Genomic DNA, 8223 nt, shown 5'->3' on the forward strand with positions numbered 1-8223 from the left:
GGGTTTATGTGATTTTGAGAGAGGAATGCTGTATTCTCTCTAAACGGAACATCCTGAAGGGGGTCAGGATTGCAGAGAGTCCCAGTTTGGGGATTTTTAAATAAGACAAAGCTGTTGAGTCTTAGAGCCACTCCACGCTCCAGATGCATGGATTTGATTTGTAGCTCGCTGTCCAGCCCCCTTTGGACTCGATTGTGCCTGCACCGCTCCCTGTGTGGGTCACTCCCAAAGCCACTGTGGAACCCTGCCCGTGCTGGGAGCAGCTCTGCAGTGATTCCCGCTTTGCCATAGGGGGGTCCCACCCCTTGGTTCCCCACTTTGCTTTCGCGTCCTCTGCTCTGGTTCACACAAAGTGGGCCAAGATGCATTTCACAGGATCACAGGGCCATAGAATGTTTTGTGTTGGAAGGGACATCTAAAGGCCATCTAGTCCAACCCCCCTGCAATAGGCAGGGTCACCTTCAGCTCAGTCAGGATGCTCAGCCCCATCTAAATCTTGAATTTTTTCAGGGACAGAGCATCCACCACCTCTCACAGCCAGCCTGTTCCTGTGCCTCACCACCTTCATTGCAATATTTTTCTACTTTATGTTTAGTCTGAATCTACCCTCCTTTTGTTTAAGACTATTACCCCTTGTCCTGCTGCTAGAGGCCCTACTAAAAAATCTGTCCCCATCAAAATTAAGTCACTTAATTAGCTCTGGGAAGGGTGCTGCCCCACACAGCTCCTTAATCCCCTCTCATTATGTAGCAACCACAGCAGCAAGGGCACAGATCAGCATCTGCTACACGACCTCAGCTCCCAGCTTCCCTCCGAATCTCCAGCTGGTCCCATGCAGAGCAGCCAAGAGCTGGTTTTTCACAGCCTCGTCCCTGGAAATGTGTAACTGGCTTGAAACACTTCCTTCTCCTTTCCAAAGCTGTCACACAGAGTGTGGCTGCTGAGGTGAGCCAAGGGCTTGGCAGGTCCAGAGGTTCTGTGCGTCCCCTTGGTAGGACCAGATCATGCTGATGTAAGGGTACTTGAGCTCTGTTTAGCATTCCAGAGAGAGCAGAGAGCTCCCAGACACAGAGGGAAGGGACATCAGCTGAGCTCAGTGTTTGAGTCCTTTCCCTGGAGCCCCCACTTTGCAGTGACTCCCAGGAGCACAGCAGGGCCCAGAAGTGTCACTCACTGGGGGCATTCCCACCTACAAAAGCCACCTCCAAGCACCACCCACACGTAACAAAGTCTGTGGAGTCCAAATTTCCCCTCGAAGCATGACAGCATCCCCTGGCTGCCTTCCCCTGCTCCCTGACTCACAGCCTGAACTCAGCGCCAGGCAAGGGGCCAAGGAGGAGTCACAGTTAACTCACAGCTCCCAGAAAACCTCCTTCAGGAGGGATTTCTGCTCAAGGACGGCATGAAGCAGCTCCAGAGGCCAACCCTGCAGGAAAGGGCGGCTGGGAGCCGAGGGAATGCTGGCTGCTCACCCTCTCCTGCTGTGCTGCATCCCACTCCATCCCACTGTGCTGCCACTGCAGCTCAGGCTCGCCCCTCACCTGCCCTGCCGTGAGCTCAGCCTTGCTGGGGCTCAGCCTTGCTGGGGCTCACCCCTCACCTGCCCTGCCGTGAGCTCAGCCTTGCTGGGGCTCAGCCTTGCTGGGGCTCACCCCTCACCTGCCCTGCCGTGAGCTCAGCCTTGCTGGGGCTCAGCCTTGCTGGGGCTCACCCCTCACCTGCCCTGCCGTGAGCTCAGCCTTGCTGGGGCTCACCCCTCACCTGCCCTGCCGTGAGCTCAGCCTTGCTTGGGCAGAGGGATTGGGCTGACCCCAGTGTCCACCCCAGCTGCCTCCCTGGGCTCTCACTGATCCTGTTAGTGATCCTGGGGATGCCACGGGGTCCGGCCACTGTCACTGCAGGCCCCCAGCCAGGTAATAATTAGCACTGACTCCATGATTGCAGAAGGGTGATCAATTGCTTTATTATATCATCCTGTACTATATTATTCTATGCTTCTTAAGAAACTCAGTAACCCTGGCAGCCCATCCAATACAGCTTTGACCTAATTGGTCAATCCATCCAAACACCATCCAGTGTCCAATTAAGAAATCACCCTTTGGTAAGCAAATCTCCGTGACACATTCCACAAGTGCACAACAGCAGGTACAACAAGTGGAGATAAGAATTGTTTCTCATTCTTTCTCTGATCTTCTCACAGCCTTCCCTGGGAAAATGCCTGGGAAAGTCTGTGCCTGCTCTCTGTGGCCAGAGAGCTGCTGCCACATGCCACGGCCACCCCTGGGGATGCCATGGGGACTGCCAGGGCTGCTCCAGGTGAGCCTGGCAGGGGTGGCTCAGCCAGCAGAGCACCCCTGCACAGAGGGGGAGCCTGCCAGAATCCACCACTGACAGCAGCCCCGGCTGCCTCAGGCAGACCAGCATCTCCTCTCCTGGCAGTGCCAGGAATGGGGACAGACAGACACTGGGGTTTGCCTGTGGCTGGCACAGCTCAGACCCTGCCCTCCATCACCAGAGGTGGAGTTCAGCAGCTGGATGTGAGCGATTCCCCCCTGGAACAAGTGCAGGAGGATGGAGCCGTGCCAGCATCCCTTCCCTTATTCTGGCGGCTCCCCACAGCCTTTACAAAAAGCAGAACTGGGCAATGAGAACTGGCAAATATCTGGCTGAAAAAGTTTGTTGGAGAATACCTCTTTTTGGGTGGATATTTTATTTTTCCTTAACTGGCATTTCTGCACGGGCACAGGGACGTGGATTAAAAAATACACTTGCAACAAGAAGGGCTCTTCTTTGTAGCAGTCTGAGCCCTTGGAAAAAAACTTTCCCTGTGAGGAAAACTCCCACTTCTGGGGAATATGCACAGAGCATTTAGTCCTAGGATTTGTGCTTTGGGAATATTTCTATAAGTCCTGGACTTAGTGTTCACCTGCTGTTGGTCAGATCCCAGTGTAGCCATCTGGATCCACATTGATGTCTGGGTCAGTGTGTGGAAGGTTTAGACCTGTTCAAATTAAAATATAAAGAAAAGAGGGAAAGATGGAGACCAAGGAAAAAAAAATGTTTTTTGTAAAAGGTTGTCTGAAAAATGGATTGCCATCAAAACCAGAATGGAAAATATGATCAAAACTGAGGGAGGCAGTTTTGGTTGAGAAAGATCTTGAACTTCCTGGGCAACCAAAGAGACCTAGCCCAGACTTGAAACCTGGCATGAGACTCACACATGGAGTGACAAATGCAGAAGCTTATAAGCCATGCCATATAAATAAGGAGGTCTCAGAGCATCTCAGCACAGGTCCTGATGAGATGTGAACAGACTCACAGGCTGTGGGAGACGGCATATGGCCTCGCCACTTGCAGTATCAGGGCTGCAATGAGCCAAGAAGGTGGCTTCTGGTCTGGTGGCTCTTTACTGTGACAAATGGTGTCACTGAGTCCTTCAGCTGGATGCCATCTGCCCACCCCACCTGCAAAGCTGGTCTGGAGCTTTTCAGCAGAGATGCTAAAAAGGTTGGATTTAGGAAAAGGTTCCTCACTCAGAGGGAGGTTGGGCACTAAACAGGCTTCCCAGGGAATGGTCACAGCCCCAAGGCTGCCAGAGCTCCAGGAGCATTTGGACAACGGTCCCAGGCACAGGGTGAGATTTTTGGCATGTCCTGTGCAGGGCCAGGAGCTGGATTCAATGACCCCTGTGGGTCCCTTCCAGCTCAGGGTATTCTGTGGTTCTATGGTGAGAAACCGTCATTCGAGCATTGACCCTGGAGGTATACCCATGGACAATTGGGTGGCATTTATCTCTCTCCTGGTGTATCTACTCTGCTCTCAAATGAAACAAGTGCAGAGACACTCTGGGCTTCTGCCTGCCCCTCTGCTCCTGGCACTGCACAGCCTGCTGCTGAACCCTGGTTGGTCTTGAGCCAGGCACAAAGAAATCACTATACTGGAGCAGTTCCAGGGTCAAGAACTCCCTTTACAGCTGTGACCACAAGCAGGTGCTCCAGAGGAGAGCGAGAGGCTCTCTCACAGCTTTTGCTTTGCCCCTCATCCTCACATCTGCTTGCTGCATTCTCTCAAAACACACACGATTTCTTTGGTTTTGGTTGCTGTGGTTGAACATGGCCACGGTCCCTAACAGGGCCTGCAGGGTCAGCTCCAGCACTAATGTCTGTAATGCTCAATTAGGGAATAACTAGCCCTGGGCAAGCCAGCTCCTGTCTGCAGGAGACGGAGCCATGAAGAATCACCGCCCATCCATTTCCTCCCGGTCTCAGGTTCCTTCAGAAGTTCAGCTGCACAAAGTACAATTTTCCAAGCTGTGAGTAGCCAGGGGCACTTACCATCAACAGCCTTGACCTAGAGAGGTTTCTCCAGAGCCACCTGGGAATCTCAAAAACCTCCTTCTATCGCATTGCATCTGACAGCAACTCATAAATCAGCCGGCAGTGGCTGGCAGCCCCTTTGAGGACCCAGTCCCTGTTTGTGTTTGCGATGAAGCGTGTGCTCAGGTGAGGAGGGCCCGGGGGAGGCAGCCAGCTCCGAATGCAGCTGCTGGCTCCAGGGGCATCCACGGCTCCCACCCTCACACGTGGGACTCGCCTGGCAGTCACAGCAGTGGTTTCACCAGGGCTGGACCCAGCCGTGGGTTGTGCACTTGGCTGCTCAGTCAACCCCTTCAACCTCCCCTGCAGCTGCAGCCACACCAGGGAGTGCTGTCACTGCCTCCCTCCCTGCCAGCAGGACTTCACCTGATCATGTCACATGTTTTTTTCTGTTCTTCCCCAGCAAACCAACCTCTCCGTCTCAGCAGAGATCCCATGTGCAACATTTGGAGGTGATTTTGTTTGAAATTGGGATCAGCGCTGCAAAGTAGAGCTGAGTTCACCACCACCCCTCTTTTCCTAAATCTCTGTTTAGGAATATAGTTTGATCCAAATCTCTGGATTTTCATATTATGGAAAGAATCATAGACTAAACTGTGCTGGACCAGTTATTTCATTCTTTGAGTAAACTGAAGAATTTATTTGTAGAGCTAAAAGTAAAATCAAATCAAATCAAATAAAATGAAACATAAAATAAAATGGAATAAAATAAAACTGAATAAAATAATAAAATAAAGCATAAAATAAAATGGAATAATAAAATAAAAAATAAAATAAAATAAATAATATACAGTAGCTAAAAGAATAAAACTCTGAATCTTACCAGTATCAGATCCCAGTGGATGTATTTTCATCTAGAAGAAATGCATTGCATATAGACTCAGGGCTGTTTTGTCCATATGAAGATCATGGGAATTTTGCCATTTATTTCTGTATAAGAAATAAAATGCTAAATAAGGAGCAAGAGTCTGGTTGGCTCCTGACTGAAACTGTCTATAAAGGGAAATCATCCCAGGCTTTCTGTCCAATGACTGCGTCCTCCACTGAGTCTCACACAGGTGATGTGGGTTTGGAAAAGTCCAGTGGGTTGGGAATTGATGGTTTGGATGTAGCTGGCAGCTTCATTGCATCCACCCATCTGCTGCTGGTGACAGGACATGGCACTGTGGCATGTCAAAAAGATTGTTGGGTGACTTTCTTCTCTGTGCACCTGCTCCATGGGGAAGTGCCTTTGGAATCTTTTCACTGCGTGTGGGGAAACTGGAGAGAGGGAGGAGTAATGGAAATCCAAAGTGCCCATGGGAAACACCAGGACAGTGTCTGGGGCTATTCACTTGCCAGGCTGAAATTGTCCTGCTCTGAATGGAACTGATAATTCTACCACTTTGCTCACCTGACAGCCCAGGTGAAGATGACCTTGAGACATTAATGCTCATAGTGTGCAACCAGAACTCCAGAAATCAATGAGAAACCAAGACTCTCTACAACCTCTGGGCCACCAGATCCTTGATCCCCATCCAGTCAATGGAAAGAAGTATTTGTTGAATAGTTGAATAGTTAAACAGTGATCCCTTCTGGCTGACATAGGGGTGCTTGCACTAGCAGTCAGTCTGAATTGCTCTTTTCTGAACATCAGTGACATTGAAAACGTCTCAAATACAGTTTTAAACCTCAGTGATCCTTGTGGGTCCCTTCCAGCTGAGCGCACCCTGTGATTCTGTGATCTCCTGTCATTTCTTCACTGATCGACAGTTTCAACACATAAAAATTCTGCTAAAGCCTGAACTTCTATCTCTTCCCCTCCAACCACCTCCAGTTCATGATTAATGTGCTGGGAGAGCAAGTAGAAGCTGATCTTCAAGGAGCAAGGAGTTTGTTGCACAACACACCTCCAGCCCTGCCAGCAGCTCTGTTTGACAATTGCAGCAAATTCATAATCCTTATTCTCTGCGAGCACTGAGTCCTTGTGCAAGGGACCACGAGGTCTGGGTGAAACTTTCTTCCATGTTCAGAAATGATAAGTTCTTGATAGTGAAAGTTTGAGCCCAGATTGTGCCACTTAGTCATATATGTTGATATACAGCAGCAGCATAATAGTAAATAACAGATTTCCATTCCTCTTCTTCCTCCCCTTGGAATTTAAGCTGAAACACAAAATCTTTCAACTTTTGTTGTCCTTCTCCAAAAGAAGGGAAACCCATATTTTTAAGCAGCTAATTTGCAGAGGAGTGCTAAACAAGATGAAGCAGAGTCTGTGCCAAAGGAGTGGAACAAAGATTTCACATTTGCTCAGCAAAAAGCTCCCTGTTCCTTGCTCAGCCCTCTTTTGTTATGGGATCAGTAAGAGACATAGTTCAATTGCAGCCACGAGTGACCTGACTAATGTTCATATCTCACAGCACCCTTCAGATCAGCAAATACATTTGCATCCTCAGGGATTAGCTCCACTGCACAGCCTTTCTATAAACACCCTTATTTTATGCAAGTAAGCACTGGGGATTACCCTTGGCAGCCCCACCCTGCTTTGTGTCCCATTTTCTGCTTTCCTAAAGGCTTAAAATGACCAACCCTTCAAACATTTTCCTGTGGATGAAGTGCTATTGAAACCAAAGCAGTGGCTGCCTGGATAACTCTCTTTTCCCCATAGGCACTGCAGAGCCCTCTCACCAATAATGTGATGTTCTTCATATCAGGTCAACTGTCCCAAGAGATCAGGAGTTCATATGCTCTGGTTGAAAACTGACTAGGGGTGAGAAGACAGGAGGAAATCCAGTCTGAGCAGAGTAAAGTTTAGGGGAGCAAAAAAAAAAAAAAAAAAAAATTCAGTGAAAAAGTAGAGCTAGGGAAAGAAACCGTCCTAGAAGACAGCACAATTCAACTGTTTGTTTGAAAAGAATAACAAGAGTCAGAGAAAATGCAGAAGTGGTTTTACAATGATTAAATATTAAAAATAATCATAACAAACTGATGGCTTGAGGCAAAAGAGAATGAGGAGATGAATTGAACTGCATAGATGAAAAAGATGGCTAAGGCAGAAGTTTCTGTAAAGGAAGCTATCTTATGAACAGGCTAGAACTCAGAAAGGAAAATCCCATGGCAGGAGAAACACACCGAGACCAAGATTTTTTCCTTTTCCTTGGCCTTTGCTCCCAGTGAGGGAGTTCTGAGACACTGTGCCATTTCTACATAGGCAGTTGGGATTGCTGAGATTTCACATCACTTGCATACTTGGAATTCCTGGTGAAGGAGGAAAGTAAGGCTGATTTCCCTTAGTAGTTCCCTGTCACCTTCCAGGTTGCTGGCAGATCCTGCGTTGCTATCAGACCCTTCTCCAGCAGCCTCCAGCTCTAGGAGTATTTATTTTCTTTACTGTCAGGGCTCATATAGGTAAATAAATAACCCAATCCCAATAAATGATGGAGCTCATGCAGTTGAGGACCATGACACCTGCTGGGATCAGTGGCTGCCTGTGGCCCATGGGATATTGAATGGAAAAGGGGCAAATGCATGAAATCTGAGAGGGAACTGGAGACTGCTGTGATCTGTACCCCAAGTCCTAAGGCATGACAGATCTGGGGCATTAATAGCTCTCACAACCTCCTCACCAACACTTCTATTAATTTGCGTGTGATTTTGGTAACAAGAAGAAGCAGAGGGGGAACTCTTGATGAAATAATCAATGGAAAACATAATGGGGACATCTTTATAGGCTGTAAGATCCATGGAAGCCACAGGCAATTAATTTGCAAAAAAAAAAAAACACCTTTAAGAAACCTTTTTTAAAAATCATTCTAGAAAAGCATAACACAGCAGGAGCTGCACTTTTCATGAAGTTTTGTAACCCAGT

This window comes from Anomalospiza imberbis, chromosome 1 (genome assembly GCF_031753505.1).
Source record: "Anomalospiza imberbis isolate Cuckoo-Finch-1a 21T00152 chromosome 1, ASM3175350v1, whole genome shotgun sequence".
NCBI lineage: Eukaryota > Metazoa > Chordata > Aves > Passeriformes > Viduidae > Anomalospiza > Anomalospiza imberbis.